Source organism: Archocentrus centrarchus, chromosome 3 (genome assembly GCF_007364275.1).
Source record: "Archocentrus centrarchus isolate MPI-CPG fArcCen1 chromosome 3, fArcCen1, whole genome shotgun sequence".
Taxonomy (NCBI): domain Eukaryota; kingdom Metazoa; phylum Chordata; class Actinopteri; order Cichliformes; family Cichlidae; genus Archocentrus; species Archocentrus centrarchus.
In genome coordinates, this window is record NC_044348.1 from 4,046,671 (window position 1) to 4,074,627 (window position 27,957).

General features: G+C 39.0%; 1 protein-coding gene across 1 annotated transcript in view; it reads left to right on the forward strand.

Annotated features, from left to right (window-relative positions):
- The first annotated feature begins 327 nt into the window (after nt 1–327).
- Nucleotides 328–27,957, forward strand: part of lrrc4cb (leucine rich repeat containing 4C, genome duplicate b) — a 40,086-nt gene continuing 12,456 nt past the window's right edge. Inside the window, exon 1 of the mRNA XM_030725899.1 lies at nt 328–382. The gene's annotated coding sequence lies outside the window, so the exon portion shown is untranslated. The remainder of the gene's footprint in view (nt 383–27,957) is intronic.

The window sequence follows — 27,957 nt, forward strand, 5'->3', positions numbered from 1 at the left end:
GAGGAAGAGGGGGCCTATTCGGACTTGACCATCTAAAACTCTGCAGGATTTCCTCCTCTTAAGTCCAGAGGAATACCTTCAAGTCCAGGGGGGCTGCTGCTGGTCCTCTTGAGCGGGTTTTTTTTTTTTTTCATTGGCGCCCGTTGCATCCGAGGGAATGGTGGCCGCACCGCAGATCCGCGCAACTCTTTCTGAATGTTTGGCATTTTTCGCAAGCGAACATTTTGACTTGTGATCGAGAAAGACGCGGACTGCAGCAGCCTCCAATCCCTTTCACATGGAGATTTGTGCCTCGGTCGTACTGCAAATCTTGAAAACGGGGACCAGGGCCCTGCTGGTTTTTCATTCGATCAACCTCGATTTCATTTATTCGAGAAAATGCGTAAGTATTTCATAGAATTCACTCCAGTAAAACCTGTTCAGTGTGATGTGATGCTGTGCATCCCCGTGTCGACTAATCTCACATCGCCATTTAACCCGTAATTTGGTTTACTGGAAGACTTCAATGTACAGAAAGCTACTTTTTATATATTTTTTATATGTCTTTTTAAAAATCTCTATAGGTAGGTTACGGTAGCTGTCGCATTCTCTTTCGGGTGTGAGCGATTGTGTGGGTTCTGAATTTCTGTGTGTGATATATAGGCTATACATAGAGAGAGATAAAGATAGATAGGAACGGGGTTGAGGAGATGTGGGGGTAACTGATGCACCAAATTGTGTGTTTGAGCGCTTGGTAGAGACTATGAGTCTGTGTAGTCTCTGTTGCCAGTAGGACATTAAAGCTAGAAAAAGGCCGACGTCATATGGTAATTCAAATTCAGTTCAGGTATTCTCAGCATACACGTTTGCAGCAAAAAGGGCGCCGGATTGGCCAGGTGGGCTGGCTGGTCCAGTGGAAGGGCGCTTTGAGTTGGAAGGTGGCAAAGCAAAAGCTTTGAGTCATGCTTTATTTTATAGAATATGCTCATATATATTTCCTCCTTTTTTTTTTCTCTGCTTATACTGGTGACCCAGTGTGTCTCAAACCAAGCAACAGCTCAAGCAGAAAAAGGTTGTTATTTCTCCCCAAACATAACTCAAACAGGTTAGGAAGAAGCATTGGGCAAATCTGTGTTGTTGGTTTTAGTAATGCAGTCTTTAAAAAAAAAAAAAAAAAAAAAAAAAAAAAAAAAAAAAAAAAAGAGGAGCTGTCCATCAGTGGGAGGTGCTGAAAATGCCCTGATGCTGAAAATACATGTGTGTTGGTTGGAATGGGCATAGGGAGCTGCATTTGGTGCAGGCATCAGCCAAAAAGCAGTCCACTTAAATCTGAATTGGTTGCCCCTGAAGTCCACTCTTCCATATTCACATCTGGCGATTTTATAACCTGCCTGTAAAATGAAGGACATAGGCTGAGTGTGAATGGGTCTGGCAGTTGGGGTTGGTTAACACAAATCTGCATGCATGTATAGGGAGAGCCTTCCCAGTATCTTTCATATAGTGTGCTTGATTGCTTTGGCTCCTTGATGACTAAATGGTGAACTGTAACATTTTTCAAAAGTAGACATTTAAATAGACGTTTCTGTTAACCACTGGCCCAGTTATCCTTTATTATCAGTAGGTTCCCTAAATGTCTGAAATATGTATTGTGAGTTATGAAAATGCATCAAATCAAGTTGTTATGGGTGTACTTACCAACACGTTATGGTTCACACAAGCCTGTTTCCTAAAAAGTTGACTCACTGTTCAAATAAAACAGAAAAGGAACTCCTATATTTAGTTGAATATATCATAAAGACAACATATCACGTCTCGATATTGTTGCAATTCCACAACTCCCTTGCAGTTTTGTGGCACCCTTGCCATAGGTTTGAAAGCAAAATGTTTTCCCCCTTTTCTTTGATATTTTTCTCGTATTTTTCCATTTCATAATTTGTCAAATGCTTTCAGGTCTGGACTTCAGGACAGGACTGCATTTGAAGAATGTGGTTTGACATTGTATTGCTGAATTAAGCAAGAACTCCTGTAGAAAACACTTTGTCCAGACAGCAGCACATGTTGCTCCAAAACCTGTATATATCATTCAGTATTAAGATGGATTCTCAGATGTGCAAGTTAATCATAGCATCACAGCTGGCTTTTGAACCGTACATTGTTAAATAGCTGGATGGTCGTTGTTCGTATAGCACAGTTTTTATTCTTTGCAAAGTAGAGTTTTAACTTGACTTTGTGGATAAAGCAACAGCACATTCAGTGGCTTTTGAAAGCACTCCTGAGATTTTTCAAAATACAGTAACATCTCTCAGTTTTAATATTTCACATGTCATCTTTGTACTGTTGTCAGTCAAATGGGGTTGGAATGATTTGCAAATCATTCCTTTCCCTTCCCATTTGCTTTTTACACAGCACCCCAACTATTTTGAAAACTGGGTTATTGTGGAATATGCAGTTTGTCCTACATGCATTAAAAATATACTGCTTCTTCAATAATTTGCAACAAAATTTTTGCAGTTTTAACATTTAAGAGCCCACACATGTCATTCTCTTTGTGAAAGCTGGAGATAACCTGTTATTGGAGTGCGCTTAATATTCTTGTAAGTGCTAAAATTAAGGCCACACATGAGTACGTTTCTCAATAGGCCAATGGGCCACCTGAGGAGTAACACTGAGCTCTTAGTTTCTGAAAAAAAAAAAGAAGTGAAACCTGAAGCTTAACTGAAGAGATGGGCCTATTTCTCACCAGAAGTTCATATGAACTTTAAAGGCGGTCAGCATCATTTTATTGGAATAGCTGTAGTGTTGTGTTTGGTTTCACTGCTTGAAAACAACTCAGGGGCCTTTCATGCCCCCGCAGATTTGAGTTTATCACCTTGTGTATTCCTCAGTCATAAGGCCAGAAACACCAAAGCACAAGAAATATCATCACCCTGACAAACATTGTCAGTTTTGGCATTTACCTGCCTGCTAAGGGACCAAATGGATGTAAAGCATGCCAGGACCAGTCACCAGAACAGCCCTGACAGAAGCCTTCACTGTAGGAAATAAGCACTTGGGTGAATAGATTTCTTTTCATGCGTGACACACACGTAGTCAACCACTGGTTCAAACCACGGTGAACGGTGACTCATCTAACCATCTCAGTTTATTTTTCCTCCTCGCTAAATCTATGCTTTTGTTCTTGTACAACCTGCTGCACATAAGAGCTAATTTATAATAAGGAGTTTATGTGATTCAGTTTTACTATCACATTCCTCCTTAACTATCTTTCGCTAAGCTGCCTTCTTACTCCCCCAACAAACATTTGTACTGGGTTGAATCATGCTGGCTGTTTTTCTTGCTTTTGGAAACAATGGGCACAGTCGGGGTATAGATGTCCCTGTTTTTCTCAGGTGCTTATGTTGTTTCATTGTTGTCACTTTGCATTTTCCAATTTTTAAACTTCATTAAGTCACCTAATGCACATTGCAGAAACTCCACAATCTGTTCTCTGATTAAACTTTTCCTTTTTTTTTTTTCTTTAAGCCACAGGAGCCAAAATAATGAGCAACTGGGTCTGCCCAGGGTTGCTATATGCAACACTAAGCATGGTGGGATGTTAATCACTGAGTAATTTTAAGGACCAGTCACACATATGTGTGGAAAAAAAGTCTTTTTTTCCAGTCTTTTAGATTTTAAATGTCCAGTCATCCAAACTAGAATTCCTAATTAATTCCCCTAAATATCCAGGTTACGGGTCAACCGCAGAAAGTTCAATCTGATTTCAGCATGACATTTTCAAGACTCTGCTGAAGCTACTGCGGTAGATTAATGCCTCTTTTTAAAGCCTTTGCTTTCCATCTGACAACAGCAAAAATGCTGATTCATTTTCAAATTACTATCTTCTCCATTACACGTAAGCTTTTGGCGACTGATGGAGTCAGTATTTTTGAGGAATTTGTTTTGTTTTGTCACCTTGGCCGTGAGCATAAATGATGAGGATCATTTATGTCTGCATATAGTGGGGGAAAAAACCCCCAAAACAAACAAACAAAAAAAGAAGCACAGTCTGCCCCAGAGCTGTGGATTTGATCTTAAATAATACAGAAGGATTGTTTGCGTTACTATAACTATATGTATATTTAAAGCATGTATTTGTGACGTAAATATGTGAGTGGGTCGCGGCTCGAGATTAGACTTCCAGCCAGCTCCATTTTGATAGATTGCGCTCTGTATCTTTCCAGTAGTACCTCTACAAAACATGTGTTTGTGTCGAGTCAAGAGACAGGCTGATCTGAGTGAGTTGGACTGCTCGGGTGTGAAAGAGTCCAATGCATGCCAGGCTGGAGAGAGACTTAGTATTCACTGTAGCAGCTTAAGTTATGCCTTTGTGCACCAGAAAGGGGATTATTCAGCGAATCCTGCTCTGTGTCATTCACAAGTCTGCATTTCTAAATCAACAAATATTAGTGTGGTGATGTATGAAGAGGCTGCATCTGCGTGTGCGCCTGTAGACCTACTGCTGCTCGTTACGACTTATGTAGAATGACAGCGTTGAGGCCTGGAAAAAAAAAAAAATCACAACTTATGGCACAAATGTTGTAATTGTTTTGACTGTGGCTGTTGGTGCCTTATTTCACCATCTGTGTTGTGTGCCATGTGTCTGCAGTGGCCTGCAGCATGAGCCAGCCATCAACTCCATTGAGAGCCTCTGATAGAAAGAGTATGGTCAGGCTACGGGTACCATGTTTCTGCCCGGTAGCAGCAACCAGCCACTTTCTCAAAATGACATAATGACCTTTTGTAGATTCTGCTACAGATTTCTAACAACCTACATATATGCAGGTTAGCGATAAAGCTTAAGTTAACATTATTTTCTGTGATATGAGGCACAGCTGAATTCCACCTCCTGCTCTGAAGAATGCATAATCACCATAAACAATGCCCTAAAGGCAATTATGGCATTTATTCAACTACTTCACCACTTTATTTATGTTAATGTTTCAAAAGTATATGTAATACTGTAAGAATAAAGTAAAGACATATCATGGCAGCTTACAAGAATGCATAGAAAGCCAGATATCATTGGACTTATTTATGGGAATTTGCAGGGATGATCTCATTACTGCTTTTATTTCACATCTAATCCCAAGCTGATAAAATAAACTAGTTTGTTTAAAATCAGTTTTCTCTTAATATCCTCTATTTTATTGCACTCTTTAACACTGGCTAGCATACTGTAAAACATGTTACTGTTCAAGCAGCTGTATTTCAATACACAGCAGGTAACTTTAAGATAAACTGTTCTCATTAAAATTTCATAGAAACCCATACATCTAAGAAAACCCAATCACATTTGGTCCAGTTTTGTCTGAGACATTTGGACATCTAAAGAGTTGGAAGCTGCTAAATGAATACTTACTGTAATTTCTCTGGAAAACCTGTGCTCTTTTGCCCTTTTTTGTTCTTAGTTTTAGTTTTGATGTAGGAATAAACATTTCCAATTAATTAACTAGAAGAAGATTCAGATTCATAGGATTCAGACACATTCTCTTCTAAAAATAACACCCTATTTGGCAATTTTAAGGAAAGTGATTGGATTTAGCACCAAATTTTAATGGGTGCTGTCAAGGGTGACCAAACTAAATCCAGTGCAAACATGCACGGTAATTTTCCCAGCTAGTTTGCTAAGTAAAAACAGTAGTCTGTTTTTACGGTGCTGATGTGACTGTGTGTAGACTCATGTATTTGCTTTGCTGTATCAATAACTTTAAACTTTTATTTCAGCTGCTGACCTTTTTTTGGGTTTTCTTGAAAATCAGAACTCCAGTGTCTGAAATTATTATTAAAATCAATATTTATATTGTAAGGTAAAGACCCCACAATAATACAGAGAAAACCCCAACAATCAACCCTCTAAGAGCAAGCATGAGGTGACAGTGAGAAGGAAAAACTCCCTTCTAACAGGAAGAAACCTCCAACAGAACCAGACTCAGGGAGGGGCAGCTATGTGCTGCTACCAGTTGTGAGTGAGGGGAGGGAGACAGGACAAAAGGCGTGCTGCAGAAGAGACCCAGAGATTACTAATAACTCATGATTAAGTGCAGAGTGGGGTATAAACACAGAGAATGACAAGAGGTGAGTAAAGAAGAAACACTCGGTGCATCATGGGAAGACCCCCAGCAGCCTAGGCCTATTGCGTCATAACTAAGGGAGGGTTCACAGTCATCTGATCCAACCCTAACTATAAGCTTGATGAAAAAGGAATGTTTTAAGCCTAATCTTAAAAGTAGAGAGGGTGTCTCCCAAATCCAAAGTTGGGGCTTGTTCTAAAGTTCCTTTACCATGATGTGGTGTGGCATGGAGGCAGTCAGCTTGTGGCTCTGCTGAGGTGTTACTGAAGCCCAATTGGCTGGCCAGTCAAGCACAATAATAACATGGTCAGCAAACCATTTTTGGTGCTGTGGGCAGCAGCTGTCCTACAGGAAATGGAAATCAGTGCCTACATAATGCTTATCAGCAGATGGAAGCTCTAAAATCTCCTGGTAGATGGCTGCGTTGACTTTGGACTTGATAAAACACAGTGGACCAACCACCACCAACACCAGCAGATGCAAAGGTATCCCAACAAAAACAATAAATGAGTAGAAAGACAGCAGGACACTGACTGGAAACTGAATCAGGGACTCAGTGCTGGCAGCATTTTTGACATTTTACATGTTCACTAAATAGTTAACTATTAGGTCACCATGAAAACTATGCTCAAATCCTCTTCTAGTGTATGTTTGAAGGCCAGAATTAGTGGATGATAGTCATAGAAGGAAAAAATATGAAAATATTCAGAATCCTTTAAACTTTGGCCACATTTTTGGCAATGCATGATGCTAAGAGGAGTCTGGCACAGTGAGAATATAAACTCTGGGCTGAAACAGAAACAAGTCAAAGCTGTTGTCTCTGTAAAGGAGTAAAGTACAGTATAGTAGAGTAGTTGAAGAAATCTGGTAGAGGTGATTTGACACTGGTGCAGCATTTTTGGAATGTCTGAAGTGAAGCAGAAACATTTCCTACTATCATGGGCTATCATTGTAGTACATGTTGAAATACTTCACTAGTGAAGACCTTGGCCTGACTATGAATAGTTATAGAATAGTTATAGGATCACCAATGTTAGGATTTTTCATTACAGCACAATCCATATTTGCATCTTAGTCACTGTCAAGACAAAAACTATAAAAAAGCATATGTTGTTGGTAGAAGAAAAGTCAGGAAATCACCAAATTTATTATGATTGAGCAACCGGAGATTGTTAATGGAAGTCCATCCAGATAGTTGCCAAATTAATATAGTGAAGAAAAATTATTTCCTACTGTGTTCAGCAAAGGTATTCATTGTTCTGTCTTTAGTCATAACCCGTAGCTTTATTTCATAAGAAATTTGCAGTTTGGCTCACAGTGCAAATTAGACTAAAAATCACAGAGGTCAGAGAAGTCCCACGCACAAGTTTGTACCTGGATGCATTGCTTCAAAACACAACTACACAACAGAGGACAAAATACACCAAAGCAAGCCTTTGGAGTATTCTGCCATTTGATGCATCAAGTTCAGACCTAGTGGAGGTGAAAGCAAGCCCTTGGAAGGGCTTTGCCTCAAAGTGCGGGCAAATCTCATTGTCTGCTTATCAGCCTCAAATTTACTCCGCCTTACTGAGATATTGCCTTGGAGAATTAGGGATAATAGCTGAAGTGATGACTGTCATGATGAGTCTCTATCTCTCTCATGTCTAATACCCCCTTCCTCTTCCCATCTCCTTCTTTCAAACTTTCCCTTATTTATCTAATTCCCCACATATTAATATACATTTTATCTCCTGCCAGTTCATTTGGCTCAGATGTATTTGATGAAAATAGCTTAACATTACGTAGTTCATGCATGCTCGGGCTTTCATGTTACAACTCGCTAGGAGCAGACAGTGATTCATGATACAATAAGGGGGTGTAAGAATTAAATCAATATCTAGTTCATTAATGCTTTGGCAAAAAGCACAGATTGTAGTTGCTGGAATACACTAGATTGGCTTAATTGGCAAAGATGAAACCCCAGTAACTGGCGCCAAGTCAAACACTACTAAACTGAGAAGGGAATCTTGTAGGGATGACAAGATTGCCTATTTAGTGTGTGGCTTGGAGTCGCCTCTGCTACATTCCCCCCTATTATGACAACACTTTTCTTCACCAACACGGTTTTCCGGGCTTGAACAAAGCTGGGAGAACATCATGTTCCCCTGTTGCCACGCACTAATACATTATTGGTGAACCTCATTGTTTGCGACAAGAGCATTTTGTCCTTCAGATTCAAAGGAAAAGAAAGAGAAAAGCTCTCATGTTGCTTTTCTTTGTGTCTTATATCCTCAATTATAACACAAAGTCCCTTTCATTTGTCATGAAATGTATTAAGCCTTGGCTAAGTATCCAAAGGATACTTAGGATAAAGGATAGTTGCAAAACAATTTGATCTTTTGCTCATTTCGTGCATCCTCTAATCGTTTTACATCAGTAGAGGTAGGGACATCAGAGTCATTTTTCTTGCAGTTTTTAAGAGTGTGTCCGGTGATCCTTTGGCATTCAAGTGCATGCATCGCTCACATCAATGTAGATTTCAGATTTGTCATTAACTTTTAGTAAATCTGTTTGCTATAAATATCCATTCATTTTCTTCCACTTATCCTCTTCAGGGTTGCAGGGTGGGAGGCAGGGTACACCCTGGACAGGTAGCCAGTCTGTCGCAGGACTAACACAGAGAGACAGACAACCATTCACACCTACGGGCAGCTTAGAATCACCAGTTAACCTAACCCCACTAACTGCATTTCTTTGGACCGTGGGAGCTGCTTTAGAAGGTAGTTGTGAGGCAGGTTGTTCCAAGCAACTTTCCACTGTTCTTGTGCAGATTTAGGCATATCATTTGTGTCTGCCTCTTCATGTAATCTCAAACTGACTCCATGTTGAGAGCAGGGCTCTGTGGGGGTTGTGCCATCTGTTTCAGGACTCCTTGGTCTTGTCAGTGATTTTTTTTCTTAAGATTTTGTCTTTAATTTAGAATTATCATGACATCAAATGAACTGGGAGCTGGACCCAGTGGACACACCGCCTCCAATGAAAGAGGTGGTGTGTCCTGTCCAAAAAAATCTCAAAAATGTGATAATTGCTGACCGCTCAAAAAACCCCTGAAATTGAAGGAAGTCATCACCATTCACAATCAACTCCATACTAGTCACCAGAAAGCATATCCACGAGGGCATTTTAACAGATAGACTACATGTGTGGTCCTGCGTGAGAGTCTACGCCTGACTTTAATATGTGGATGTAAAAATCTGTCTCCCTTAACCATAGCTCTGCAGTTAACACAGTTATAACAGAATGCATCACCGATAAAATTAAAACTTATGAACTTTTTGGATTCATTGGCAAGAATTTATTTGTAAGTGCTTCTCAGTTGTGTTTCTGTCATTGCAAGTCTGTGTTACACAGTTGAAGCAAAAAAAAAAAACACTGCAAGCTCGCGGAACTAGCTCCTGCTGCATGGACTTTAATTATCCATGCTGGAAACAGTGACATGAACTGAGGTGGAAATCTAAGTCTTTATCTCATTCACACCTCGGTTATAAAAATGATCAACAATGTGGGCCAATTAATTTTGTTAAAGAACAAGGCGCTGCTTGACTACACTACCTACCACATGTTTTGCAGTTATTTTACTTAACGAGTCCTCTTAGCCCTGCCATATAAAGACCGGGATCAGTTCCAATCCCCCTCCCCATGACCCTGAACTGGATAAGCGGTTAAGAAAATTGGTGGATAGATGGAAGTCCTCTAATCTGATTGGATAAAAATGCTTCTTTGTGCCATACAGAAACACACACACACTGTTTGTGTTTCTCGTCAGGCTTCAGAATTAGTATTTTATTTGCGTCTCTGTCCTCAGTGACAGCATACAAAGAGGGCTAGGCTTGTCAAGCACCGGCACAAAGACCTCACTTTCTATTAAAGATACAACAAGGTGATGCTTGGCAGTAAAAATATTGCATGTCCTGAATTTCTATTCTGGCATCAAAAACTAGATCATCATATTAGGTTTGAAAATGTCTGATCATGTTTTTCCATATAGATTACTTGTCAACCAAAATTTTAGGATTTTTTTTTTTTGAAAATTATTTTTCAGCATATTTTTTGTTTTTTGTCCATCAACTAAGCTATAAATTGCTGTTACTCAATTATTGACTAAAAGGAATGTGCGCCTAGGCCGATTCGTTCCAGTACCTTGTGTTTCTATCAAAGATGCAAAAGGACTCTGATTTTCAGTTTAAGTTTTCAGTGCATTTCATAGGAACATATGGTTGTAAATTGAATTTTCACAATGTTTGTCAGATTAAATAAGCAATAAAAAAAACCAAAAAAAAAAAAAATTTGGTCTCTTAAATTTGCATTGGGTAATTTCCACAATCCGATATTGTTTTGATAAGTTTATCACAGAAGCAATTTATCAATGCACAAATTTAAAATGACAGAAACGCTCCACTAAAACTAGTGTGCAATTTACTTCACAGTAACTATGCTGCTTTGAGCCAGACAAGCAGAAATAACTCTATCAGTATCCCCCAATCGTGATTCTTGGGTAGTGATGATATGTAGACTATGTATCATGAGTCATTTAATATAGCGTAGAGCAGCTAGGCTAAGGGGCATATGGCCATATTGGAGCACAGCCATCCGGCTTAAGGCGGGGTAAACGGATGGGCAGGGATTGTTGGTGCATTAGCATTTCAGCTCTGCATCATGTTTCAATGTTGTTTCGCCAGTGAGCTCACTGTTTATCCAACAGCAGTAAATAAAACATTATGATCATATTTTTTTGCTCCGTGATCGTCAAAGTTGGTGGTAAGGGATTGGGACTGTCACACTGCAAATACCACTTGTCTGTGCATGAAGAAGAGATGGAGAGAAGGCAGAGACAAAAGGAGAGGGGAGAATGCTCCCGATCCACTAAAATATCCCTGGCGACAATAGATGCTGTGTTCACACGTTATTCACGGACAGTTTGTACCAGCACTAACATTCTGCTAAAGCTGTGATCGGCCGTGATTGGCTAAATGCAGTGGAGAAAATGCTGCCGCAGAGCTTGAGAGCTGACGACGGACTATGTGTGTGTCGACTGTTGATTATGGGGAGAGCTTGTGGTTCCATCTATTTCATATTCATGAGCCAAATGGTGCATGTTGTAATATTCATGGACAAATTAGACGTTCAAAACACCAGTGTGAGCGAGGCCGTATGCAGAATGCTCTCACTTGAACTTCTTCCACCTTATCCTGACCCAATGCATCGTTTTAAATTTTGCTTCTTTCCCTCGCTGATCCTGGTGCTGGGCTCCGTGCTGAAATGAGCTGAACATAGCCCAGAGGTTATATTTATTGTAGTACAAAATTCCAGGCTGCTGTCTTTACAGACAGCAGTTTCCACTGTCTACTAGCACTGGTGAAGCAAAGACACTCTTTTCTTTTAAGGAAAAATATATCCTGTTTACTGTACGAGAGGTTGAGAGCGGACTGGCTTGTAAGAGACCGGCTTTGTTCTGCTTCTCTGATCAGCTGGCTTGCAAGCAGTTGGGAGGAAGCAACAGAAGTGTGTCCAATCAAGCTGAGCCCTGTTTTAAAAGGCCCTGCAGTCCTTGGGCAGAGGCCGCGTTTATGACCCAAAATCGAGGAGACGAGCCTGGCCCTCTTCCAAGCCCCTTGAGCTCGTATATTCTGTTTGAGCATATCCAGAGGAAAGTGCAGCACTGCAAGGAGGCCCCATGAGACACCTGTACATGTGTAACTGGTATATGCGCACACACTAGGGTGTTTATGTGTGTGTGCGCGCGTGTGTGTGCGTGTGTGTGTTTGCGGATAAAAGAAAACCTTGTTAAACTTGAAACCTTAATAACAATCTCATTGCTAAAGTCTACTGTTAGAAGAGGATGCACAGTGTAAATAGTATCAGGGTTAATTTCTTACCAAGAGCTATTTTACAAGGTCAAGAGAAAGAATAAAAAATGTGTACATCCCATATGACAGAAAAGACTATTCCTATTCTCTAATAAATACAGTCTGCTCATTGTTGATAGAAATTGCATTTGACTTGACAATCAAATTAAAAAGCCACCGATTTGCATCAGCTAAATGGGAACCTACAGTCATTTTTGTGATTACAGTCCAGTTAGTGTATTACTGTAATGGTGTGGATTTATAGCAGATTTTGCCCATTAGGTAATCAGAGCGTTTCACACCAGAGTGGGTCCCATCTATTCCAGAGCAGATCCCTAAACTGAAGGTCAAGATCACAACTCAGTTGGTTTGTGTGCCTCAAATCTATTTTAACAGACTGTTCTGTAAATAAATTAGGTCAGTAGTGATTATAGATCTAAATCGTATTGATAGAGAGCAGAAATAATGTCTTAAGAGCACTTTATTTACTTTTACATCTTAAGTGCTATATTTTATTCATTCAGCACTAAATTTGACATCAGAAATGTTTCTGCCTCATATCGTCATTCCTCAAGATTCTTCTGTTCAAACGCGATACAAGACCTGCAGCTGCCAAAATAGCACCAGAGTCACAACAGGAACAGTCTTCAGGTCAGCCTTAAGCATTTTTTCTGTGTGTGTGTGTGTGTGTGTTGTATAGTTTGTTTTCCTAAGGGTGGATCCGTGTCAGCATGACCCACAATTTTATCATGCTCATGGTGATCAATAGGCATTAGCTCAAGACAAGTGTTTTCCCAAGAAGGTTGTTCAGTGAATGATTGGCATGTTTCTTCTCCTTCACCTACACATCATCATGAACCCTTCTACATCTGACTGAGCAAACACACTTCTTAACCTGAATGAATGAGCGTAACACTCATCGGGCTGTCATTGCTCTTTGCTTTTGGATTTTACACTCGAAAATCATTGCAGCTGTTCTGGAGCTTGAAAATGATCCATCAAGGTCTGTTTCTGAATCAGTCTGAGGTGGACGAAAAGGCCCCACTGTTACCCCGCAGGCACAAAGTCCTGAGATCACTGCTCTTAAATATTTGAGATCAGTTTTATTTGATCTATATCCAGAACATATATTTGATAGCCTACATACTTGCACCTTACATGGAGGTCCTTTATCTTTACAGACACAAATCATGGTCTAATTCATAAATTTAAGTTTATTAGCTCAACCTGTCAATGTGAAGTTCATAAAAGGAACCGTGCCAGGCAACAGAGAAAAGGTACACTGTAATTGTACTGTATTAACTTCAGAGAAGGTATTAAATATTTTTACGAATAAAAAGAGCAAGGGAGTAAAAAAAAATGACTTTCAACAGGAAACTTAAGAGAAGCATCATTTCAATGATCAGTTACCAGACAAATTGCTGCTCTAACTCTGTCCAGTTTTGAGATGCCTTGAATCACATCATTATGTAAACAGAATTTTGCAGCATATGTGATGGTTGACGCATTAATTTGCTCATTGCCTTTGTCAATTTTGACACATTTTATAGAAAGGCATTAGCGTTACTCTGTTTGTGCTATAGCCTGTGTGCTCCAGTTTGTTTTTCTCTCCTCTCACTTTCCCGCCTCTTCTTGGTTAGGCTGAGTTACGTGTTTTTCAGTCTTAAATCTTTCAGCAAAAGCTAAGACTGCAAGATGGAATCTGGCTTTGTGGAGCTAGATCAAATACTAGCTCTGGTTCTCTCAGTAACAAAGGTGTTTTTTGTCATTCCAAATACAGTATATGATGCAAATGCAGCTCTATTTGAAACTATATTCTTTTATGTCTTTTTTTGCCGTTTTCTTTTTGCAATGACGTGTAATAAGTCTCAAACCAATTTGCACCTGTCTTTATCCCTGACTCTCAAGTTACAGACTTTAATCAAACAAGCATATGTTGCCTGTGCGGTTGCCTTTTCTGCATCACATAGTGGAATAATTCAGTGATTTCCAACGAGGGGTAAAGGTATCCCAGGAGCTACTGCTTCAGTAGCTGGGGAATTCGTGGAAAGATAATTAAAGGACTGAGCTGATCTGAACAAGTTTGAGCGGAAAAGTTAACAGAGAGCCAAAAGTGAAGAAATTGTAGAATTAACTCCTAATAATTGGTGATATTATTAGATTAAAGTATAGAAAATAAACAAATTGTCAGATAAACATAATGATAAATAGCTGAAATGCAGTAAATAACTTTGAACAATTATAAATTTGCTACTTTGCTGTTTTGGCCAAAAGTATGAATGACAGTTGAATTGTTAGCTAACAGTACAAAGCAAATTGTCAGCTGAACATGATGGATAAATGGGTCACCAGTCCAAGAGTCCTGAAATGAAAAGCTGTTATGCGACGTGGGAAAAGACCTCGACCACGGAATAGGTAAACTGAAAGTAGCGCACATCCAGGTTAACATTTGTTAAAACACACGTGAACATGGAGGACACCGTGGGTGCGTTACATGAAAAAAAAGGTTGAAAACCAATTGTGCGATGGATAACACCTTACTTAATATGTCAGACTTATTAAATTATAGAGTAGCAGCATATTCATATGCATCTCTGTACAGACCCAGTGTCTGAATTGCAAGATAGAGATGTTGTAAGATACAGTGAATTGGATTTTGCACAACAAAGACCTAATCTATCATAGGCAGAGGATGTGGCAGTGGACTTAAAGATGTGCAATAGGAAGGATAATTCAATTACTGAAAATCTTGTGGGCTCTTCCCTCTGCTTTTCCCCACGGTGTTCAAGGTTAATTGTCACAAGTTCAGGCCGGTCTACCACCAAAGCACAAGGGAGGGGACCAGAAAAAAGACAGTAGACCAAAATTCAATTTTATTAGGATGATTGTGCGTTCAAGCAATATTTTCCATTAGGTATTGATTGTTACAGACTACCTCCTGGCAGCTTCAAAGAGTTTCTCCAATTTTCTACATAAGTTACTGCTTGTCCCCTCGACTCACTGACATCACAGCTAATAGGCGAACCAATGTGACACATTTACTGAAGAACTAAGCGCATGTAAAAGGTTATATGAAATGTCTTCTGAACTTCAGCTTAGGCTCTTAGCTCTGAGATTAACAAAGGTGTTTGGCATTGCAAAGGCACTGCAGATAGATAAAGGCCATTTCAGACACCAGCATGTTAGCTTGTCTCAGCTATTTAGAGGATTGCTTGTGTAATGCCATCTGTATTCAGGGGATGAACATCCACTTTTACACCACGACAGGGAGAGGAGCCATATCAACTTCAGCCAACATCTTTTCCTTTCCTTTTATCTTACATGCACTCACCCGCTAGTTAGTTAAGATTGTGACTGAAGTCTGGACACATTAACTGTAGAAACAACTCATACAAAATTAAACATTTGTGAACGTAGAACATCAACTGCTATAAAACAGGCAGTGGTAGGATGCTGATGTAAAACGAGCCATGAATAAAGAAAAAGTGAAAATAAATCCATAACGTCTCAATAGAAACAGTAGAAACAAAATGTTAATTATTGTTTAATGTTAATTATTGTATAATCTAAAAAGTTGATTTCATGCGGGGCGTGGCATGCGTTGCTCTGCTCAGTGCAGTATTTAAGGAAGCTGATCAGAACAGAGCAAAATACGCAGCGTTTTCATGACTTTCGGTGCAATGTCATCATGCAGGTTGGACACTTTCTTGTCTGTCCGTCCAGTCATAATGGGCAGAGGTCAGAGTTCAGTTCTGTTGAACCTTGACTGCAGTGTATTCCAAGAGGTACTGAGCTCTTACAATAGCAAGATTCCAAAAGCTACTGAACTCTTGGGATATACCAAGGTGAAAGCCTTTCCTAGAACATTTGTTCCAGCATTTTTTGTGTTTTTTTCTTTTTTGTCTTAAGCTGCATTCACACAGGCCAAGAGATTGGTTGGCAACCATCTGGCAGGAAGGAAAAATGTGTATTCCCTGACTGACTGGCAAATGGTACCTGGAGATTGCTTGATGTTGTTAGGTGAAATCGGTTGAAAGAGGTATATGGTGCTACACTGAAAACTTCCTCGCAATTGCTTCAGTCATTAGCAGATTGCCCCACTCGCCCATAGTTTGTATGGAAGGCAAACACTTGTCTGCAAACACCGCTAACTACTTTCTGAGCAGTAGTGAAACTGTGAAAAGCGCAACACAAACCAGCAATCAAGACATTTACTTTCGTAGCAGCAGTGAGGTGCAACATTTACTTCGAATGCAAATGTTCTATGGGTGACTGCACAAGGAGGTTTTTGGTGCATCACCCTCTTTTCACCTAGTGACTGCCTGCAATTTCCAGCAGCACATTTTTTAATACACATTTTCATATAAATTTTTCATACAAAACTTAAATAATCACAAACAATCTTCAAATTATATGATAATGAAATTGAAAAATATGGGGCACATCAGGAATTTTTACCACTTTTTCACTGGTAATATATTCGTGTGCCTTAAGACATTACTAGTTGCTCCCATCCAAGCTTTAAAACTACACAACACTGTGCATTCTATTATTTCTTTTAGTCACCATAGATGATGCACAAAATGACCCATTTCCATATATTACATAACAAGTAAAATGTTTTGCACGTGCAAAAAATGCATGTTTGCCATTTGGTAGTATCAATAAGTCAGTTCTGTATTTAATAGGGTCCATAGCCACCAGCACAAATCTATTTTCCAAATATACATAAAAAAAATATCCATCAGCCCCCCCAATAGCAATAGTAATAAAATAGAAAAAAAAACCCATGTACAGCAAAAGAAGAGCAATTGTATTGTTGGGTTTTTATTGACAGCATACTGGAAATGCTGCATCACATCACTAAAAGGCTCTGACCATTAGATTTGTACAGATCCTACCGGTTTTTGTGATTTTATCTTGACCTTCTCTATTATCATGTCATCAGATACAAGATGAAGACGTTCCGTGTGACAGTCAGATCCTCGCTCCAGGACAATTTGTAAAGAGCAGAATTGAGCAGTTTTTGAAAGTGCATATCCACATACACAGTACAAACAAATAAAGGTCTGCTGTGTCTCTGCTGCCTGTCAGGTCGAGTGGTGGTGGTGATGACACTAATGACAGCGGTGAAGGTTGGAAGCTGCTCGGGATCTAAGAAAGATGTGACACCTGTCATCACTGTAATAGTGAAATAGTGTGGTTCATGATACAAATCCATGATACCGCCATACACAAACTGCTGTTATCGATGCTAAATTGTTTCTGAAACACTTTATGTGTCTAAATGTGATGAGATTTTTTTCTCCCCCCATTTTTTTTGGCAGCAACTTTTGGTGGTGATAAATGATCATGGCTTTGTCCAAAAAAAAGAAAAAAAAAAGGCAAACCAGCCAGGTTTGTTCCTCAATGTCCTGTCTCATCCTCAAGTGCTTTTCATCGATGAAACTCAATGTGAGCCCTCCACTTTTGGCTGGCACACAGTCATTCCCATGTTTAGAAATTCATGTATCCCTATCCTTAGCCTTTGTCATGTTGCCATTGGTGCTCGGTCTTTCTGTTTATTCCAAACACGTTGCAGTCCCCCGTCTAAGGGAAGGAGAAGCTTGATTCCTTTTTTCTTTTTTTTTGTGCTGAACTGTTTCTAATTTGTGTTTTTACAAGACCTATGGGATACTGACTGTGGGTCCATGGACACTTTCCTTTTTCTTTTTTTCAATCTGATTTATTATTTCAGGTGAACCTGAAGTGTTATTAAATGTTGTCTAGTGTTTACGTGCATAGATAGAGATGTATTTCAGCAGAAATGTGTGGTGTGCAAAAGTGATGAATATGTCCTGGGTTCATCTTCTTATCTCTGCCTGATCAACTCCCTGAAGATATGTATCCTGAAGAGATCTATGAAGATATCCATCTATTGAGTGTGGTAGTTGTCGCTCTCATGTCACTCTTAATTTGACAGGAGTTTGTATTTTAAACTCAACAGAGGAGCAGTTTAGATAGGAAGCTACTATCACTGGTAAAGGGCAGAAACATACCTCCCTCCCAGCATGCACATGTGAGGCTCAGAGCAGTCTTATTCTGAGTGAGGTGTTCTTTTGGAGCATTTTTAGTGTGTTTGAGTTTTTAAAGTGATTAGAAACATATAGCTACTAAGTACTAAGTGCTTAGAACACCAAATGTTAAAATTTTCACGACCCAGATATATGATGAATCACTAATGTATGCATAAAGTATCAGAAAAACAATAGACGCGTAAATTCAGTCCTGATGTCTTCTAAGCAGTGTTGGGGTCAAACAAAATATTACATTACACACATTCCTCTTTCCATTTTTACTTCCCATAGAAAGTAATTTGTTACATATTTTGTGTTACTCTGCACCATCGCGGGTGTAATTGCCAATTAACAGTATAACACTATACTTTTCATATGCCCACGCATCTGCATAAATCCCTGTCCTGATAAGGAGGACAGACAGAAGATCTTTCTTTTAGTAGCCTGTTTAAGTATTACCATAAATCTGGCAGCAAACGCAGTGAACAACAGCCAATAGGGCACTTCACAGAAACAAAAAAAAGTTGTTGATTGTATTGATAGGAGTGAATATAGGCAGTCATCTCTGCTGTAGTTACAGTACCTGTTGAAAAGAAATTAAGATGTAGCTTATGCAGTTTTTTTTTTTTTTTGCATTTGAGATTATATTTTTCAAAAATGTGGATTATTTCTGGACTGAGCATCACAGTTTGCTCTTTACTGACAGTCTTGTCTCTTCGGGCAATAAATTAATGTACATGTTGTCACTCCTGCGCAGTTGTAGATGGGTTGGTCAAGCAAATGATCTGCAAGTGTGCATAGATAATTTGTTTCTATCCTGCATCATAGAGATAATTGAAGAACTTAACTGGCATGAGTAACAACATATTTTTGGTTAGTAACTGCAATATGGGCAGAACATTAAATGACTGCATTACAAACAAATGTAATGTGATTACAGAAATGCATCACTTTGGAAGGTAACACACCCAGCACTGCTGGACAGAAATTCATCAACAATCTTGGAGATGACTTCCATTTAGACTGGATTTGGGGAAAGGCAATCAGTTCTTATGAATGTACACAAAAAAAATGTGTAGATCAATAAACAGAGTTCAGCAATTCGTATATTGATAAGACTCTGGATTGATTTTTATACTCGATCCGTCTGGTTTTATAAATGAGGAGCTTGAAATATGCACATGCATACACTTACACAAGCTATTCACAGAAAGATCTTTAAAAGTAGTCAACAGCTAATAATAAGAAAAATAAGCTGGAGGTCATGCCCACTGATCTTAAACACCTGCCAGAAAGACAATTAGTCTTAAGCCTGGAATAAACAGGCACTTCACAGACCCGCGAGTACTGTAGAATTATTTTGACTTCAACCTCTACCACCGCTGTGAGAACGAGGCCAAAACAAGCAACTTTGTTGTTCAAATATAGCTCAAACTTTTTTCTCCCACGCAGACTGAACAGGATGCATGCCCTATTTCAGTCTGCTATTAATTGACATGACATTATTTTGATCTTGTGGTGTTTGCAGAGTCAAAAGAAAAAAAATTATTTTTTTAATGGAGTTGTGTCTTTTCTAATAAGCCGCGAGAAACCTGGAATTTATAAATCAAATGTAGTAATAGTGATATTCTTCCCTATAATTTATCATAGACATACAAATGTGTGTTCATTTTTTATAACTACATAATGCTGCACATTTGCATATTTCTATTTCGGATGCGTTCTCACCTCAGACAGATGTCACCCTGTGTCCTTAACTGCACTACGAGAGTCCTGACACCTAGTTGCAGCTTGTGCATAAGCATGATTTATAAAACCCTGAAGCACGAGTACTAAAAAACAGCTCTTTTAAATATTGTACATAGAAAACCAGTCTATCATAGTTCTTTCCATTTTGGAGCGGGCTCTGATTTTAATTACTATACATGGTGAATTAGCTAATGAATAATGAATGGATTCCTCACACTAAGTGCTCTGACTGCTAATGTACTTGCGGTTCGCTCACTCTACAACCCCCTCACACACTGCCAATGTTGCTTTCTGATTCTGTCTCTCTCTTTTTTTTTTTTTTCTAAACCTTCTCCCAAGTCTGATTCACACACACAATTTCTCCCCATCTCTGCTTTTCTCACTCTCACTGAGATTTGATTAGATTTCCTTCTGTAAGGAATTATTTAGTGATGAGAGTAGAGAATGAGAAGGAGACAGAGAAATGCTCCAGGATAGAGGGAGGCAGATAGTGGTTCTCAGGGGAGTGTGGGAGAAGGAGAAAGGTGCTTCGAGGAAAGAGAGTGAAAAAGCTCTAGGATTAAGGTGCACTGGAGCTGCAGATATGCAGAGAGAGACCAGGAAAGACAATGTCCTCCATGTGCTCTTACGGTAAGAAAATAACACAAATATATGTCTTCAATTGTAGGAAAATGGATGTAATACTGAGTCATGCAAGCAGGGGATTAGGATTAAATTTTATACACAGATAGAGATAATATATAAACTGCATTTTATACATTTTCATACTATTCATATGTCTGCATGAGCTGCTTCCAAGTGTTCCAGTTTCTGCATGCAGTCCAAAGGCGTTAGGTCATATTAGGTGACCTAGAGACTCTAAAGTGCCTGTAGGTGCGAATGTGTTTCTCTGTCTATATGTGTTAGCACTGTGATAGACTGGCAGCCTGTCCATGGTGGTTCTCACCCTCGCATGATGGGATACACTTCAAGCCCCCCTTAGGCACTTAATGCAACAAGTGTATGGAAAATGGAGTCATGTTTTTTTTTGTTTTTTCCCCTGTATACCAATCTATTCCCAAGTATTTTTAGTTATATAAAGCTTCTAACACTGAATCAAAGGACTGTTCATAATGGAGACACATAGAAAAGGGAAAGAAGAGTCAATAGCTTGTTTGTGCAAGCAGCTTTTAGTAACACATCGTAACATTTTGTGACAGCTTCATATAAAAGCTGCTGTTGTAATGGGTAAGGTGTTGCTGACTGATATCAAAAACAAGGTCTCTGAGTTTTGGATCTCCATCCTGAAAATAGTTTTGAAACACAGCTGGCAACTGTTTTAGAAAAAAAATAAAAAAAGTAGTACACTAACCTACAAAGCAGAACAAAAACAAGTAATGTGAACTTTCGTTTTAGTGGGAGATAAAAAGAAAAAAACATTACGTGCAGGAGTCGCTGGAGACCGAATTAAACAGCAGGTATCCAGAAGCACCACCCTGCAGAATACTAAAGTTTCTCCAAATCTAGTAAATTAATAGGAAAACAGCAGTTTTCAAACAAATTTGTTGTATCAGCTTAATGTTAACATCTCAGTGCGCCGTAGTTACAAAAAAGAGAAGGCTTTCTAGATGGATTAAGATTGATCTCCTGTTGAATCCTTTTACAAAAATCTATTGGTTTATCATAAAGTTTCACCATTTAAACACATGTTCGAGCGTTTGGAGATGTGCCATCACACCTACACATCAAACACTAAAATATTATTTGTTCTCGGGAAATCTGGTAATAATTAGAATGAACTTGTTTAATTTTGTAATAATCCAGTGGTAAATCAACCCTTAGCTATCACATTCTTATCAACTAGTATCAGTTTTAAAATATATTAAGCTGCAGTCATCAAAGTTATACATTGATATTTTTTTTCTAGCATCATGAATAATTAAGAGGACAAAGTACACGTTTGTTAACAAATAGCTTGATGTCAAGTGGCTACATGCCTGATTCAGTCTCACATGAAAGAGTTGAATAACAAGCTACAGTACCTCAGATAAACAATAACTGGCATCACAGTGGCTGGACAGCTTTGCCTCAGGCTAACCAGGATTAAACATAAATAATATCAAAAACATGTAAAGATAACCCAAGGCAATTTTAACTCAGGGTAACTTTGAAAATACACACGGTCCGTAACTGTTGAGACAATGGACCGTTTAATGCAGGGATCCTCAAATCCAGGTCTCAAGGTCCGGTGTCCTGCAGGTTTTAGATGTGTCCCTGATCCAACACACCTAATTCAAATGGCTGAATTACCTCCTCAGTATGCAGTCAAGTTCTCCAGAGTCCTGCTAATGACTTCTATATTTGATTCAGGTGTGTTGGATCAGGGACACATCTAAAACCTGCAGGACACCGGACCTCGAGGCCTGGATTTGAGGATCCCTGGTTTAATGTGTGTCTGTACCGTTTTTCAGTTTAACGTCCAAGAAAGAGTCATAGTTTCATACATGTTCATGCTAATATTCTTTATGTCCACCATTAAGTATATTAGGTATAATATATTGCAAGCCTAAAGTACTGTGAAGGCATGAAAAGAAGGAAAGAAAATATCACAGAGGATCCGAGACGATGTTTCGAGAGTTTCAGTAAAAGTCGTTTTCTCCATAAAATAACTTCTTGACAGTTTGTGCCAGAATTGCATGAGGTGTAAAATACATATGTTTGTTTTTTCAAAGAATTGAATAAGAATCACACTTGTTTGCGATTATGATATCATTTCAGTAGCACGGATACAAAATAAAGAGGAAACAGATACCAAGGACAAACTAAATGGGAAACATGTTTTTGGGGAGATACTAATTTTTGACACAACACCAATTTGTAACAACTTATTAGCATTGCCAGCTGAAACTTCTCACCATGAACAAATAATGAAAGAAAAACATGATGGACTGCCATCTGTACGCTGTCAACACTGGCTACACACAATCAATCAGCCATCAGATGCGAAAACGCGAACACAACCCAACACAACCACAACTAGTCTGTTCAGCGAATGGCTTGGCATAAGAAATATATTAACATGTCCTCAACCACCTTAAAAAAAAAAAGAAAAGAGGCGGTGGTCTTCAGAATCACTATTATGCAGCAATATACGTAAATCCCAAGCCTACCAAGTGACCAAATAAGATAGGGCTCATGGTGATTATTTGTCATCCTGTTGGTACATCGGACCTTTATGCAATACTTTGTGTACAGTGTAGATCCATTTTTTTTCAGCAGAATAGTTGACTGCCACTTGAATAACAGCCTTTTCCCTGCTTTGATTTCTGTCTGACTGTAAGACGGTCTCCCACCAAGCGCAATGCATTCACTGCTGAATTATCAAAGCAGATTAACAGAGAGGGAAGAAAAGAGAAGGCAGAAGAGGCGAGGAAAAAAAAAATCTAAATCATTCCACTGAGAAAATGTCTGCTCTTCAGCTTTCATTTATTGAGTCCAAATATATTGGATGGCGGTTATTTTTAAACAGACCTTAATCCTCTGCTCACCCTTCACTGTGAGGTAGATAATTATAGTAATCTGGTCGAAGGGAATTTAATTTCCAAGCTGAAGATCGTTGCAGTGGGATGGACTAGTTGCTTTATGAAAGGAATTTAGCGTTCTGTAATTTCAAGAGCTAGATGGCTACACATATGCAACATGGAACATTGTTCAGGGCCTACTTTTGCAATCATGATATATTAATTAGCATTAATGGTGACAGGTACCCATATATGACCACAAGGCATATGGCAGATATATACTTTAAGAAAAAATCACTGAAAATTACCCATTGTTCTTTTTGTTCTATACAGAGGACCAGATTGCCTTCGAAGTAAGGCAGCCTCATGGCCGTCTCCTAATAGTCACTTAAAAGGAAAATCGAACCTCCGCTAAGCGCCTCTCATGTTGAGAATTTCTTTGAAGAAATTCCAAATAGAAGAGATTTGAGATGGCCCTTCCACTGCTACCACACGGAGAAGTGCTTGCATTGCACATGTACTTGTCCTGCCCTTGAGCAAGTCAATGATTCCCCACAGACTTGCTGCCAGCTCCAGGGGTGCTTTCTGTGAAGATGACCCTATAGTCTGACCCCTCTGGAGGGAGCAAAGTGAAAAGAGAGTTTCACTGCAGGGATCAATAGAAGTATTACACTGTTGTCATTTTATTCAAGTCAGTTAAGCAATTTGGGGAAGAAGGGTTTAGCTTGCACATAATCCTTGACCGAGATATGCAAACATCTGCTGTAATTGTCATTTTTTTACGGTGTGGTATGTTTTTCGGTATGTTTTTCCGTAACTAGAACAGGTTTCAATGTGATAACATAAAAAAAAAAGAAGTATTCAATATTTGCCACGTTCAGTTCACAGCAAATGTTGGTCATTTTTAGTCTTCTTCATGTTCTTGATGAATATCTATGTACACTCTTCTCCCTGCATTTTTGACTTTCACTGTAATATTTAATTGTGTAATTATGTGTAAAGAGCCCACTTACAGTCTCACAGGTGCACACTACATGCTCTTCATGGAAGCATATAGATAATTGTATGCTGTGTGCTTTTTAGAATATTGAGTCCAATTCAGATGATGGAGCACATTAAATATACAGTACCTATGTTTCCTTGTAGCTTTCATCTTGGGCATTTTCTAAGAGTCCAAACATGATTATGAGTGCCTGCGTCTGCCCTCAGAGCGCATGCAGATCTGAGCCCAACCGAAGTCTCACCACTGAAGTAATTCACCACCCTTGAATCAGAGCAGTTAAATCCTCTTTAAATTTTTTAGCAAAGTTCTGTTCAAAATTACGTATTAATGCTAGTCAGGAGTTGTGTGTCAGCTAAGGCATGTCAAGAGGAGCAATTTATTTCTGTTTGTTTCTATGATTTCTTTATTCTCCTTGCCAACTGAAAGCTTACTGTGTGATATTAAGTCTAAATTAAAACGCTTCAGCCATAAAGATGAAGATGTAGTTTAAAATTTGACCCCTAACTGACCCGTGTTATTACATTTAAATACTGTGTAGGCATAATAACAGAGAGACACAGAATCCCTCTATTGGAAAACTCCCCAAAAGCACAAAGTTTAGGTTCACAACAGTTTTAACTGCATGGTAGCAGGCATATTGCTACTGTAGTGAACATGTATGTAAATGTATTTCATAAGGTGAGCTGTACAAACCCAATTCCAAAAAGCTGGGACCCTGTGTAAGATATAAATGCAATCAGAATGCAAAGATTTTCAAATCTTATAAACCCATATTTTATCCACAGTAGAACACAGAAAACACATCAAATGTTTAAACTGAGAAAATGATCGTCTCACTTTGAATTGGATGGTGACGACACGTCTCCGCATTTGCCACAATGTAGCATCCCCCCTTCTTTTAACAGCGGTCCATAAATGTCTGAGGAGATGAATAGCTGGACTTTTTGGGAGACAAATGTTGTCTCATTCTTGTCTGATAGAGGATTCTAGCTGCTCAACAGTCCTGGGTCTTCTTTGTTGTAGTTTTTCATTTCATGGTGGGCCAAATGTTTTCACTTAGTGAAAGCGGGACAAGTCAGCACCCGGACTCTTCTATTATGAAGCCATGCATTTGTAAAAGCTGCATTATGCGCTTTAGCATTGGCTTGTTGAACTATGCAAGGCCTTCCCTGAAAAAAGAAAAAAACTAACTGCTCTAAAACCTCTATATTCCTTTCAGCATTGGTGGTGCCTTTCCAGATGTACAAGGTGCCAATTCCATAGGCTAAAATGAACCCTCATACCATTAGAGATGCAGGATTTTGAACTGAGTGCTGATAACAAGCCGGATGGTCCCTCTCCTCTGTAGTCCAGAGGATACAGTGTCCATGTTTTGTTCACAGACATTGATTTCTGGAAGTGTTCCTGATGCGGTGCTGCCTGAGTGCCAGAAGATCACAGGCGTCCAATATTGATTTCTGGCCTTGTCTGTTACACAGATTTCTCCAGATTCTCAAAATATTTTTATGATCTTTTGTACTGTCAGCGATGAGATATCCAAAGTCTATTTTACATCAAGGAATGTTATTCTGAGTTTGTTCACAATTTGTAGATGCAGTTTTCTGTCCATCTTGACTTCTGAGAAACTCTGCCACTCTGAGATGCTCTTTTTTATACCCAGTCATGTTACTGACATGTTGCCAGTTAACCTGATTAGTTGCAAAATGTTCCTCCAGCTGTTTCTTTTTAACACCACTTACATTTCCAGCCTTTTGTTGCGCCGTCTCAACTTTTTTGAGAGATCTCGCTGCCATCAAATTCAAAAGGAGCCAAGATTTTTCATGAAATACTAAAATGTCTCAGTTTAAACAGATATGTTTTCCATGTTCTAGTGTGAATAAAATATAGTTTATGAGATTTGCAAATCAGTTTCCATCATGTCCTAACTTTTTTTGGAACTGGGGTTGTAAGTACAGATTAATTTGCTGAGGTGGAGGGGCTGAAACGTAAGGCGGTCATCCTTTTTTGAGTGCCATTGACATGTAAAAGCGAAAGATGGGAAATATTCATCTTATATATACCTCTAACTTTGAATAGTTTATTTGGTATATAATACAGGGGGAGTGAGACATGTTAGGTGTGTGTGTGTGTGTGTGTGTGTGCGTATGTTTATAATACCTTGTGGGGACAATTTTCCTGACATATACTACGTTGTGGGGACCAATTGCTCCTTGTGGGGACTGGAACCTTGTCCCCACAAGGGGAAACCCTGTTTTTGGGTCAGGGGTCAGAGTTAGGGCTAAGGTATGAATTGAGTTTAGGTTAGGGTTAGGGTTAGGTATGTGATGGTTAGGGATATGAAAAGGGTAAAGGTAAGGTTTAGGCTGTAGAAATGAATGGAAGTCAATGGAAATTCCCCACAAAGATAGCAAAACACACTTGTGTGTGTGTGTGTGTGTGTGTGTGTGTGTGTGTGTGTGTGTGTGTGTGTGTGTGTGTGTGTGTGTGTTAGGTTTGCTTTGCTCCATTTGTGACTCTTGAACCATTCATTTCAAAAGCGGGTTGGTTTTTGTCAGCTCAAAATAACTGCCCAGAGGCATTCCCAAGATGGATACCGAGATCGATGGCAAGACTTGCTTATAGAATGACTTGGATAATAATCTCAAGTAGGGAGAAAAAGAGACACAATCTTCAGTGACATCTTTTCAGTCCTGTTATTGCTGTTTTGATGTAGTGATTTTAGGTGTTTATCGGGGTGTGAGCAGATGCTTGTTTTCTAATTTTGATATTTTATTTCATCAACATTGCAGGTTAAGCAAAAATAAATATATTAAATTTAGACATCTTTTTAAAATCAAGAGTAGCTTTTCTTAGAAAGTATTTTAAAATCTAATCTTTGAATAAGTTATTTCCAGCGGCGTAATTGTACACAAAGCCAGAAGTTTAGAAGATGATACTATAATTTCACACTATTAATATAATCTAAATATTATTTAGGTGCACACGTGTATTGTAACTAGTGTTTCAGAAACTGTGCCAAAAAAATAAATAAATAAAGAGACTGTAATAAGACCAATCTTCATGCCAACTGTGCCTCAGCATAGAGACCTGTGACCACATAATGGTCTTAGCTTTTCACTTAGAGATGTGTAAATGACTCCTCACATACCGACAGACAAAGGCCAGAATCCATGGAAGGGATTTTCAGTGAAAGACGGTAACGCACTGATGGGCAGCAATCTTAAACAAAAGAACAAAAGCCTGGCCCACGTATAGTGTCATCTGTTGTCGCTCTCCTTTCACCCCAACATGAACACAAAAGCTCCAGAGAGATCTGTCTGCAACTTGTGCTATTTAGTCAATTTGCAAACTAGAATGGCCGGAATTCATTGGCAAATAGCTGTGACTGAACAGAGGACACTTCAGTGAACTAATCCCTTCAAGCACTCTGCGTTTTGCAGGGAGTGGCAACCTGCCAAGACTGGCCATTGAAGCTACATTGCTATTGTGTAATTTTTAATGCAACACTGTTGTCTTTCTCAATACTAACAATGAATGCCAGCATTTTAGTCCTTTGGAGGCATTGGAATACCGCTATACTAGTGATATGCCACTGTGGGGTAGAAATCTCAAGGATTCTGGTAAATTGCAAACTTTATCCATGTCCATGAAAATTCTCAGTTTACAGTGTTA